Source organism: Psammomys obesus, unplaced genomic scaffold (assembly GCF_907164565.1).
Source record: "Psammomys obesus unplaced genomic scaffold, mPsaObe1.curated_primary_1811, whole genome shotgun sequence".
NCBI lineage: Eukaryota > Metazoa > Chordata > Mammalia > Rodentia > Muridae > Psammomys > Psammomys obesus.
The window spans coordinates 605,789-616,838 of NW_026585742.1; the positions used below are offsets into that span (position 1 = coordinate 605,789).

The window sequence follows — 11,050 nt, forward strand, 5'->3', positions numbered from 1 at the left end:
AGATAGATAGATAGATAGATAGATAGATAGATAGATAGATAGATAGAGAATGTGTATACACATACAAATGTGTATGTGAATGTCAGAAAACAGGCTGTGGGAGTTGGTTCTTTTCTTCTAGCATGTAGATCCTATGGATTGAACTCAGGCTGTCAGCCTTGAGTTACCCACTGAACAATCTCTCTGGCTCCCTTATGTTTGGTTTTCAGGAAGGGTCTCATTATGAAGTCTTTGCTGATCTGGAGCTCACTATATAGAACAGATTGATCTAAACTTATGGCAATTCCCCTGCCTCTACCTTCTGGGTATTGGGACCAGAGGCATGTTATGGCTGGTAGTTTGCAAACTCTCTGTTATATGTGATTTTATCATCAGCTTTGGATATTGGTACATTCCTTTAGCAGAACAGTAGTATTTGGTTTTCCCCGATGCCCCTGGCCTATCTAGTCTCAGTCTTGGTCACCCAAGCAGTGTTGGGTATGGGCTCCATCTCACAGAGTGGGCCTTGAGTAATGTCTTGTTGCTTAGCCCCACAAGCTTTGTGCTACTAACTCAACAGCATATCTTGCAGGCTGGTCACTCTTGTAGATTGAAGGGTTTGTATCTGGGTTGGTGTATATCTTTCTCTTTTGGTAGCATGCAGAGTGCTTTAAATACTAGACCGAAGGGATGGGGTATGTGTCCACTTCTGCCAGCTCTAGGACCCCATCTGGTGAAGACCTGTGCAGTCTCTAAGTAGGTACCAGCTTGACTCCTTTGTATTCAGTGAGTTGCATAGGTATTGTCTTCAGCAATAGAGCCTTACCATCGACTTGTGGAGAGCCTTGACAATTGCCTGGGTTGTTTGGAGGTTCCCTTGGGACCCCTCTGGCCAACAACTCTATTTGATATAATTCATTCCTGGTATTGGAAGCTTCATTTGGCAATGAGAGATGTCCAATTGGGACTCTGTCTCACCAATAATTGTCATTTTCATTTAGACCACCTTCATTTATGTATGTATTATAGGAAGCTTCTACTGTAATAGGTTTCGATACAACCTCTCAAATGACCCTTAGTTTTACCTGCCTGTCCCTGTATTCTCTCCCTTGCCCTTTCTTCCCTCCCTCTCATTTGATCCTCCCATTTCAGTTTTCCCAGCCCCATCCACTCATAACTATTTGCTCTATCTCTCCTTCCTGGAGAGATCCATGCCCTCACATTACTTCCCTACTCTTCATCTAGTCTTTGTGGTTTACAGATTGCTTTCAATGATTTAACAGCTTTCATCTGCATACAAGCGAATACATACCATATTTGTCTATCTGGGTCTGAGTTACCTTACTCAGGATGATTTTTTTCTAGCTCTGTCCATTTACAAGCAAATTTCATTATTTCATTTTTTTAATAGCCAAGTAATATTCCGTTGTGTAAATGTACTTCATTTTCTTTATCCATTCATCTATTGATGAATATCTAGGTTGTTTCCAATTTCTGGCTATTATAAATAGAGCAGCAATGAACATGTTTGGGCAACTGTCTCTGCTGTAGGATGAAGTATCCTTTGGATATCTGCCCAAGTGTAGTGTCTTAGTTAGGGTTTCTATTGCTCTGAAGAGACACCATGGCCATAGCAACTTTAAAAAAAATAACTTATTTAATTTTATTTTATGTGCATTAGTGTGAAGGTTTCAGATCCCTTGGAACTAGAGTTACAGGTAGTTGTGAACTGCCATGCTGGGAATTGAACCTGGGTCCTTTGGAAGAACAGACAGTGCTTTTAACCACTGAGCCATCTCTCCAGGTCCCATAACAACTCTTATAAAGGAAAGCATTTCATTGGGGCTGGCTGTTCCTGAGGTTTAATCCATTGTGCCATGGCGGGAAGCATGGCAGCACACAGGCAGACATGTGCTGGAGAGGTAGCCGAGACCTACATCCAGATTGGTAGGCCACAGAAAGAGACAGTGAGCCACTAGGGCTGGCTTCAGCTTCTGAAACCTTGAAGCCCACCCTCAGTGACACACTTTTTCCAACAAGGCCACACCTCCAATAATGTCACTCCCCATGAGTCCATGGGTCTCATTTTCATGCAAACCACCACAAGTGGTATAACAAGATTTTGGGGTACTTTGAGGCCCATCCTTCTGAGGAACCATCATAATGAGTTCCACAGTGTTTGTATGAGTTTGCACTATCACCAGCAAAAGATAAGTGTTCCCTCTACTCTACTTCTTTATCAGCATTGGCTGTCATTTTGTTTTTTTTTTTTAATCTTGACCATTTTGATTGGTGTAAGATGAAATCTCAAGTTTTGATTTGCATATTTCTGATGACTAAGGATGTTGAACATTTCAATAAGTGTTTCACAGCTGTTTCAATTTCCTCTTTTGAGAATTCTTTGTTCTCTGTGCTCCATTTTTTTTTTTAAGTTGGGGTATTTGTTTTCTTGATGTTCAGTTTTTGAGTTCTTTATAGGATTTGGATATTAGCCCTCTGTTGTATGAGTAGTTGGTAAAAATAATTTCTTATTCTGTAGCTTTTGTAAGACCTGGAGTCTCACTGCTCAGGATTGCGCCCTTTCCAGGAACTCTCATAGACCACAGCTCGATGCAAAAGCAAGAGGTTTTATTGCTATCACAATAGGGTCGCCCCTCCAAAAGCGAGAGACGACCCTGAACATGCAAAGCACAGGGTTTTTATACCTGAAAATTGGATCACTTTGCTCTATAGTTTACAGCTGGTTGTAGATAGTTTACAGCTGGTTGTTTCTCAGAACAGTTCACCTCACCCTTCAAGAGCTCTCTGCACCTGGCTTCAATTCAAAGAATCACAGTTGTTTTTTCTCATTCTCCCCTTTTCTTTTTTGCCCTAAAATTGTGGATCAACCTCAGGGAGAGGTTGATACTGTCTCTGGAGCATCAAGACCTAAACTGCATTTACACGTTCCCTGACGAAGGCGAGTACTGGTCAGAGAGTTTATTGTCCCTGATGAGTTTCAGTTTTAGCGGGTTGCTGGAGGCTTGGACTTTCCAGGTGTCTTCAGATTGATGAAGAGCTGGCTTGATGTGTGACCCGTGGATCCAAGATGCGATGCCCTCGACTTTGTCGGCAGTTGGTATAGTGGTGAGCAGGACGTAATAAGGACCCTTCCACCGGGGTTCCAGATTCTGGCTGCGGTGTCATTGCACATACCAGATCACCAACCTGGAACTGATGGGGCACCTCCAAGGACCCGGGCGCATATGCACTGCCAACCTTGCTCCAAATCTCTTTCTGAATAAGCTGCAGTCCTCTCAGCCTGGACAACAAGTCAGAATTACCACTAGTTATGTCAAGGGGGTCCCCAAGAAGAGTCAGGGGAGCAGGAACCCCATATAGTAGTTCGAAGGGAGTCAGGCCCAGTAAGGAGGGAATATTTCTGACTCTAAAAAGGGCCAAGAGAAGGAGCACCACCCAGTCACCACCGGTCTCCATGGTCAATTTGGTGAGAGTCTCTTTTAGAGTTCTATTCATTCTCTCTACCTGTCCTGAACTTTGGGATCTATAAGCACAGTGTAATTTCCAATCGAGCCCCAGAAATATGGCCACCTCCTGACTTACCTGAGCAACGAAGGCCAGCCCATTGTCTGACCCAATTACCTTTGGAATATCAAACCGAGGAAAAATGTCTTCCAGAATCTTTATGGTTATGACCAGATCGGTTTCTTTCTTTGTGGGAAAAGCTTCCACCCATCCTTCTGACAGGGTTCACACTCCCAGGTCACTCTCTCAGTCAGGGCGGTGAGGTTTAGTATTTGGTACTGGGATTGGCGGGCAATTTCAGCCAATTTCTTTGCCCCCAAGTGAGTCCACTTATGCATCTGAGTTATTAATTTCTCAGCATCTTCCTGTGGTAGAATGACCTTACCTTTGGAGTCAATCCATGCCCCCACACCGGTGTCAAATATCCCGTTTTTGCCGTATTAGCTTTAAGTCACTTTCTGAGTAGTTTAGTCGTTCTTCTCTGGGCAGCTCAGCGGTCAGTACCACTGGGACAGAGTTTCCTCTAGCGGCTGCTTTAGCCTCCTGATCAGCCATGTTATTCCCCTTTGCTGCCCTGGAAGTTCCCTTCTGATGTCCCGGGCAATGAATAATGCTTACCTTGGTGGGCAGCAACAAGGCATTGCGCAAAGCCAGAATCTCAAGTCCTTTTGCCATCCCTGTTCCTCTGCTAGAACCTGCAAACAATCAGGCTCTGGGGGCTGGATTTCTGGATCCGGTAATAAGGTGGCAGGGTTTAGCCCTGTCGCCGGGGCAAAGGTGACTCTATCGTTATTCAAGAGCAAAGCCTGGTAATGCGCATTCGGGCATTCGTGAGCCAGCGATCAGGTGACTGCCTTGTGACACTCTCAAGGGCATGAGGAGCATAGATGGGGAGGTCCTGTCCCAGAGTCAGTTTGTACTAGTGCCGCCACTGCCGCTACTATTCACAGGCAGGTTGGCCATCCTGCCGCTACTGAATCAAGCTTTTTGGATAGATAGGCTACTGGTCTCTTCCAGGGTCCAGTTTTCCAGTTAGCACCCCTTTTGGCCATTCCCCGATTCTCGGCCACACACAGAAGGATTTGGTCACATCAGGGAGTCCCAATGCTGGGGCCGACATTAAGGCTCGTTATCAAATGCAGCTTGTTCATCCTTCCCCCAGATGAAAGAGTTGTTGCCCTTTGTAAAGGCATACAGAGAGGCTGCCATCTCAGCAAATCCCGGAATCCACAGCCGGCAAAACCCCGGTGTACCTGTTTCCTGCAGAGCTGTGCCTTTTTCGCCGACGCTCTGTAGTGGAGCTCATGCAGCTCTTGCAACAGCCGGTGGCTTCATCAAATATGGTCCATGTAAGCTGGCCCGAGACCCCCGAGTCCAGGGGGTCTTTCCATTCGAAAGCAAAATGGAAAGTCCAGGTCTTTCCATTCGAAAGCAAAAATGTCTTGGCTGGTAGGGCTAAGTTGAAGACAAAAGAATCCTTAAGGTCCAAGACTGTATACCAAAGCCTGTCAGGGGGAAGGGAACTCAACAGGTTATACGGGTTGGGCACGGTAGGATGTAAGTCTGTGACCTGTTTGTTAACTTCGCTCAAGTCCTGTACGGGTCGATAGTCGTTGCTCCCAGGCTTCTGAACTGGCAGCAATAGAGTATTCCAGGCAGATTGGCACCTGTTGAGCACCCCTAGGTCAAGGAGCTATTGTATGTGAGGGCAGATCCCATCATGGGCTTCCTTAGACATCGGCTATTGCCGCCCCACGATTGGGGTAGCCTGAGGCTTCAGCTCTATCTGAACTGGGGGCTGTCTCTCTGCTTTTCCTAGGCCAGCCATTTCAGCCCGTGCCCTGGGATGTCTCTCTAGCCACCAGTCAATGTCTTTTTCCGGACTTACCACCTTTTCAAATAGGTGGTATTCATCTTCCAGTTGAATCGTCAGCACATGAATGGGATCCCCTTTATTGTCTGTCACCTGTGGCCATCTGGTCTAAAATGATATGGGCCCCTATCTTAGTTAGGATATCTCGCCCTAACAGTGGGTACAGGCATGTGGGGACAACTAAGAATGAGTGGGATACCTGGCCCACTCCAAGGTCCACCGTTCTTCGGGTAGTCCATGAATATTGTTTACAACAGTGGCTCCTTGGACCCATGATTTTTTCTCTTTTTAGCTCTTAAGTCTTGTAACAGAACAGAATGCTGGGCGCCAGTGTCCACCAAGAAGTGGACTGGCTTTTTCTTCCTTTTGGAGAATCCTTGATCCAGTGTCCTTTCTCCTTAGACAGAGGGCCCCTCCAATTGCTAGGAACTCTCTCCCTATCATTACGACTTTCCTGCACTACAGTGGCCAGGATCTTAGTCAACTTTCTGTCTTGCCTCTTATCCCTTTTTCTTTCTCTCACTTCCTGATCTTTCTGCTTTCTATCCTCTTTCTCTTCTTCCATCTCCCAGCTGTAGAAAACCATTTCTGCTACCGGCACTAAATCCTTCAATGACTTGTCCTGTAAACCCTCTATTTTCTAGAGTTTTCTACGAATATCCCTGGCTGACCAGTCTATAAAGGTTATAGTCATCATTGCCCTATGCTCATCTGAGGTAGGGTCATAGGGTGTAAACCGACAGTAAGCCTCCATCAGCCGTTCAAGAAAGGCTGTGGAGGATTCATCCAGCCCCTGAACCATCTCTCTTTCTCTTACCTTCGTCAAATTGGTGGGTTTATCTAGCGGCCCCATGGAGACCCACCATTAGAGTCTGGCAGTAGACTTTCAGGTGCTTCCTACCTCCAGGTGTGTTGTAATCCCAGTTGGGGCAGGTGAGGGGAAAGCCATCATCAATCTCCTTAGGGAGGATGGAAGGCCTCCCGTCCGTTCCTGGCACATTCTTTCTCGCCTCAAGGAGAACCCGCTCCTGTTCCTCGGTAGTCAGGAGGGCCTGCAAGAGTTGCTGGCAATCATCCCAAGTGGGCTGGTGTGAGAATAGGACAGATTCAAACAAAACAGTTAGAGCTTGAGGATGTTTGGAAAAGGGGGTTATGGACCTTCCACTTATTGAGCTAACAATTAACCTTCTCGTCACAGTTTAATACTATCTTCAGATCCTTGTCAAAATTCGTCAGGGAGCAACAGACCCTACGGCGATTTTGGTCTGGTCTCACCTTGTGGTCCACCCTTGCAAACGCTGGGATAACGTGTGTGCCACCACATCTGCTGACCTGAGCCAGGGTCCTTACCTGTTACCAGTCTGTTCAGATTGGCCGTTTATTCATGACTCAGCCTTGGCATATGGTTTCCAAAAGCCCCTTCATTCCTTCTAGGTTGTCCAACGTGTTGAACTGCATTTGTTTGTCGCTCTCTCCTGTGGCACTTCCTGCTTCTGTGGTCTCGGTTGTCACATCTATCTCTCTTTCCATTTCTGAGTTTACTCATTTGGAGTTTCTCTTCTCCTAATCTGGCCAAAGTCAGCAATTTCTTTCTGTCATCTCAAAGAAACAACTTTTAGTTTTGCTTATCTTTTTTTTTTTTAATTTTTCTAGATTATAATTATTTCAGTTCTAATTTTTTTTAAATTTTCTTCTTTTACAAATTCTGGGCTGAATTTGTTGTTCTTTTTCTTATTCCCTGAGGAGTAAAGTTACAAATTTGAGATTTTTCTTCTTTTCTGAGATTATTATTTTCTGAGATTTTCTTCTGATATAGGCACATATTGCTGAACACTTCAGTCTTAGAACTGTTTATTTTTTTTTTGTTTGTTTGTTTTGGTCCTTTTTTGTATTTTGTATGTCTATTTTCATTATCTCAAAATATTTTTGAAATTTCTCTTTTAATTTCTTTTTTTGATTCATTGTTCAGGGTCATGTTGCTTACTAACTCTGCTCTGATGAATTTTTTTGAGAATTTCCTGTTTTTTATGTCTACTTTCATTGTGTACATAAAAGGTATGTGTTACAGTCTCAAAGTCCTTCAGTTTATTGAGATTTGGTATGAGTGTGCTTGTGTGGCAGTGTGTGTTATCAGGGCTCGTCCACTAAGGGTGCCCTAAAAACTTTTTACCCTCTTGGCTCAGCCTCTCCAGGGCATGCATGTTCATGATGAAGGTTTTTTTTTTTTTTTTCAATCTAAGGTTTAATTAAACAAACAAACAAACAGGGAAATCAACAGTAAAACTACATAAAAGACAAAAGATCCTAATAAAACATTAGGCCACTTACTGCAGACCTGCGTATTTTGAGATTTGATGGCCCCTCTGTTCCATTCTCCACAGCCACTACTAATTCACACTCAGAAGCGTGGTGTGTTTACTTTTCGGTATCTTCTCACTAGTGTCTTTTCGGTCTATAGACAAATTCCCCTGGCAGATGATAATATCTTTTTTTTATTTGTATTATGACTAAAGTTTTTCAGCTTTTTTTTTTTTTTTTAATGTATCTGATGTCCAGGACAAGTTCTTAATGATTAGCACTTGATCTCTGCTGGAAGTGTGTGTGTGTGTGTGTGTGTGTGTGTGTGTGTGTGCATGCACACTCATGAATATATTTGGAAAGATTCTTTACTGTTGCTTTGCTGTATTTGTTAAGTTCATTGGGTCTAAATTTCAACTCAACTATATTCTCATTGATTTTCTGTATAGACAATTTGCCCATTGTTGAAAGAAGTATGTTAAAGTCCCCAACTGTTACTGTACTGTAATTTCTCTCTCTTAAGATCTATGACTGTTTATATATTCAGGTGTTTCAATGTTGAATAAATAAATACATAAATAAATAGATAGATAGATAAATAAATACATAAATAAATATTGTAATTGTTACATACTTTCAATGAACTGACCCCTTTGTCTCTGTTTAAAATAATTATTTTTTTTTGGGAGGGGGGAACAGGGTTTTTCTGTGTAACCTTGGCTATTCTGGAACTCACTCAGTAGACCAGCCTGGCCTCGAACTCAGAGATCTGTCTGCCTCTGCCTCCTGAGTGCTGAAATTAAAGGTGTGTGTCACTACTGCCAAGCTTCTTTTTATAATCTTTGATTCAGTCTATTTTATCTGATATAAGTTTAGTTACCTCTGGTTTCTTTTGGTTCCTGTTAGCGTGGATTGTCTTTTTTCTTGTCTTTTATTTTCAATCTACGTGTGTCTTTAAAGATGAAGTAAGTCTCTTGTTAGTAGCATGTAGCTGTATATTCCTTTTTGAAAATATTTATTTATTTTATGTATACACACACCAGAAGACACAGTCAGATCCCATTAGGGATGGTTGTGAGCTTCTATGTGGCTGCTGGGAATTGAACTCAGGACCTCTGAAAGAGCAGCCAGTGCTCTTAACTTCTGAGCCATCTCTCCAACCCCTGTAGTTGTGTATTCCTAATACTTATGCAGCCACTCAGAATCTTTTGAAAAGTTAAATCTAGTCACATTTAAGATGACTATTCAAGGCTTACAACAACTTTGTAAATGTTTTTGTTGATTGTGGATCCTTTATTCTTTTCTTTTCTTTTTTTTCCCCTTTGCTCTTCCTAGATTTTCTGTGGTGTTATGCTTTTGAAAAATGTATTTTATTTTTAATTATGTTGTGTGTGTGCTAGGTGTTAGTATTTATTTAAAAATGTCACTCACACAATGGATATTATATGAAAGAGATTTATTGGATGGAGGTGGGGAGATAGAGAGGAAAAGGAAAGAGAGAGACATGATGGGAACCCCCAGGAAAGAAAGGAAGAGAGAGCAAGAGAGGAGAGGAAGAGAGGAAAGTAAGAGAAAGAGACAAAGTGGGGGTGGTGGTCCTTTTTTTATTAAATTTTTTATTTTTTATATTAATTAAAGTTTATTCACTTTGTATCTCAGCTGTAGCCCCCTCCTTCATTTCCTCCCAACCCCACCCTTCCCCATCTCCTCCCATTCCCTTCCCCTAATCCACTGACAGGGGAAGTCCTCCTTCTCTTCCATCTGACCCTAGCTTATCAGGTCTCATCCGGACTGACTGCAATGTCCTTCTCTGTGGCCTGGTAAGGCTGCTCCTCCACAAGGGGGGGGGGGTGATCAAAGAGCCAGCCACTGAGTTCATGTCAGAGATAGTCTCTGTTCCCATTACTAGGGTACAAACTTGGACACTGAGTTGCCATGGGCTACATCTGTGCAGGGGTTCTAGGTTATCTCCATGCATAGTCCTTGGTTGGAGAATCAGTCTCAGAAAAGACCCCTGGGCCCAGATAGTTTGGATCTGTTGCTCTCCTTGTGGAGCTCCTGTCCTTTCCAGGTCTTACTATCTTCCCCTTCTTTCATAGGATTTCCTGCACTCTGCTCAAAGTTTAGTTATGAGTCTCAGCATCTGCTTTGATACACTGCTGGGTAGAGTCTTTCAGAGGCCCTCTGTGGTGGGCTCTTGTCCTGTTTCCTATTTTCTCCTTTTCTTCCAATGTCCATCCTGTTTGTCTTTCTGAGTGAGGATTGATCATCTTACCCAGGGTCCTCCTTCTAGCTCAGCTTTTTTAGGCGTACAGATTTTAGTATGTTTATCCTATACTGTATGTCTAATATAAGTGAGTATACACAATGTGTGTCTTTCTGCTTCTAGAATATCTCACTCAGGATGATTTTTTTTTTCTAGATCCCACCATTTGCCTAAAATTTCATGATTTCCTTGTTCTTAATTGCCGAGTAGTATTCCATTGTGTAAATGTACCACAATTTCTATATCCATTCATCTGGGTTGTTTTCAGGTTCTGGCTATTACAAATAAAGCTGCTAAGAACATGGCTGAGCAAATGTCCTTATTGTGTACTTGAGCATATTTTGGATATATGCCTAGGAGTGGTATAGCTGGATCTTGAGGAAGTGCTATTCCTAATTGTCTGAGAAAGCATCAGATTGATTTCCAAAGTGGTGGTACAAGTTTACATTCCCACCAGCAATGGAGGAGGGTTCCCCTTTCTTCATATCATCTCCAGCATGTATTGTCACTTGAATTTTTGATCTTAGCCATTCTGATGGGTGTAAGGTGAAATCTCAGGGTCGTTTTGATTTGCATTTCCCTGATGACTGAGGATGGTGAGCATTTCTTTAAGTGTTTCTCTGCCATTCAACATCCCTCTATTGAGAATTCTCTGTTTAGCTCTGTACCCCATTTTTTAATTGGATAATTTAATTTGTTGCTTTTTAACTTCTTTAGTTCTTTATGTATTCTGGATATTAGCCCTCTGTCAGATATAGGGTTGGTGAAGATCCTTTCCCAATCTGTAGGCTATCATTTTGTTCTGATGACAGTGTCCTTTGCTTTACAGAAGATTTTCAGTTTCATGAGGTCCCATTTATTGATTGTTGATCTTAGAGCCTGTGCTGTTGGTGTTCTTTTCAGGAAGTTTTCTCCTGTGCCAATGAGTTCTAGGCTCTTCCCCAATTTTTTTTCTAACCGATTTAGTGTTTCTCATTTTATGTTGAGGTCTTTGATCCACTTGGACTTTAGTTTGTTCAGGGTGATAAATATGGATCTATTTTCTTTTCTTTTCTTTCTTTCTTTTTTTTTTTTTTTTTTTTTTTTTTTTTTTTTTTTTTTTTTTTTTT

The 11,050-nt window shown here is 42.5% G+C and overlaps 1 long non-coding RNA gene and 1 pseudogene across 1 annotated transcript; both read right to left on the minus strand.

Annotated features, from left to right (window-relative positions):
• Positions 1–2,586: 2,586 nt before the first annotated feature.
• LOC129670583 (uncharacterized) lies at positions 2,587–4,395 on the minus strand. The gene is made up of 2 exons (XR_008719228.1): positions 3,583–4,395; positions 2,587–3,280 (listed from the first exon to the last, which is right to left on the minus strand). It is a non-coding gene; the product is annotated as an uncharacterized LOC129670583 (long non-coding RNA).
• Positions 4,396–4,483: 88 nt separating this feature from the next.
• Positions 4,484–11,050, minus strand: part of LOC129670514 (uncharacterized) — a 16,724-nt pseudogene continuing 10,157 nt past the window's right edge.